The sequence below is a fragment of the Solanum stenotomum genome, unplaced genomic scaffold (assembly GCF_019186545.1).
Source record: "Solanum stenotomum isolate F172 unplaced genomic scaffold, ASM1918654v1 scaffold18281, whole genome shotgun sequence".
Classification (NCBI taxonomy): Eukaryota; Viridiplantae; Streptophyta; class Magnoliopsida; order Solanales; family Solanaceae; genus Solanum; species Solanum stenotomum.
Genome location: NW_026024964.1, coordinates 1 through 1765, shown reverse-complemented (window position 1 = coordinate 1765; position 1765 = coordinate 1). Strand labels below are relative to the sequence as shown.

Genomic DNA, 1765 nt, shown 5'->3' with positions numbered 1-1765 from the left:
GTTTAATATCCAAATGAATAATTTTGTTGTTACTGTCTTCGTAAGCTAGGCCCTTGGCGACGTCTGATATGATCTTTTTCCTGATATCCCATGTGAGAGATCATTCCTGCTTTCTGTGAAAAATCCACCTATCTAAAGAGCCATTGGCCATATATTCATAAACCAGAAGTCTGTGTGATTTCTCAGCATAAAATCCAACAAGTTGCACCAAATTGACATGCTGAATGCTACCGATTGTTGCCACCTCAGTTAAGAATGATTTCTTCACATTACCAAAACCTTGCAGACGCTTCACCGCTATTTTGGTGCCATCACTCATTGTTCCTTCAAATACAGAACCAAATCCCCCTTCCCCAAGTTTCTCACTGAAATTTTCAGTCATCACAGTGAGTTCCTCATAGGAAAATCTAGTAGGCATTCCTGGTATTTGATCAAGGAACTCCTCCTCGTCTTCCTCGAGCCCTTTTCTCCATCTGAAAATATAGGCAAAGCAAGTTAAAACCATGAGAAGCAAACCAAATGAAGCTCCGATGGTGGATCCTACAATTGCTGGGACACGCTTTGATTTCTTCTCTGAAGAGAAAAGTGATGGAGAGGCTTGTAAGTTAGAAGAGCTCTGCACCTTGATGAAAAGAGTTGTCTTGTTGGGTGCTCCATAATCGTATGTGAGCGAAAATACATCATTCAACAATGCGCAGTGACCCATTGTGTTACCAGGACCACTAAATTGAAATTGAGCTGCTTTGCAAGAACAATTGCTTAAGCAAGACCTTTTGCAATTCTCCAAATCTGTTTTGTTTGTACCATATTGCAAATAGAGGGGAATATAAGCTATGTACTTGAGCTCCATAAAAATATGATATTGGGACTTTTCACAAGAGATAGGTGTGATAAGGACACACCCTTGGTTTGGCTGCCTGTAATTTATTTGCTGGAGAAAGTTAGTCTGATCAACCGCGGTTTGAGGACAAGTACACTGCCCATTTGCACAAACAGAGTAATTCCCACACACAGTTGGATACCCACACTCACCAATGTAGTCTGTCAATAGATCAGCCTCCTGTAACCAAGATCCTCTCCAGTGATACACCCTTAAATGCCCATCATCCCCAAACCCGTGAATCTAGTATTTGAAAATGCAAAATTTAGGAATAATGTCCCATTGAAAATCATTATTTTAGAATCAAATATTAGTCCAGGAAACGGGGAACCTTTATCCCCAAGTCTTGAGACATTGAGTTGACGTGGATTTGACTCAATGTATGCTAAAAAGCCAAATAGTTGAACATCAAATGTGAACAAACCTTCACTCCAATTTGTTGCTGATACACTGGATCTCAGCTTTTGTCCAGCATTTGTCATTTGTCCAGCAACCAAAGTGTCTGTAGGATGATCAAAAAACTGCCAAATGATGTCGTTACTTTTGTCAAAGAGAACAATATTTCCCAGTACTGTCAATTTGAATCCCGCAACAACCTTTCCTCTTGTGCTTGTGCTTGTACTCCAAATCAAAGTGCCATCTGAGTCCATCAAGAATAAGCCTCCATCTTGCCTAAGTTGCAAGGCTGCATTAGCTCTAACTGAATTATTCCGATTTGCTGACCAAACTAATCTCGCGTAATATAGATAAGAATTATTGTTACTGATCTTTGGGAATAAAAGGACGCCAAAAACACAAGCAGTACCATTGTAATCACATAAGAAACCACAGACAAACAGAGTCTCGTTCCCTTCTCTCGATAGGGTGTCAGTGTGGCTCCATCTG

General features: G+C 40.3%; 1 pseudogene; it reads right to left on the bottom strand.

Annotated features, from left to right (window-relative positions):
* Positions 1-4: 4 nt before the first annotated feature.
* On the bottom strand, positions 5-1647 carry LOC125850653 (G-type lectin S-receptor-like serine/threonine-protein kinase SD2-5; annotated as a pseudogene).
* Positions 1648-1765: the final 118 nt, after the last annotated feature.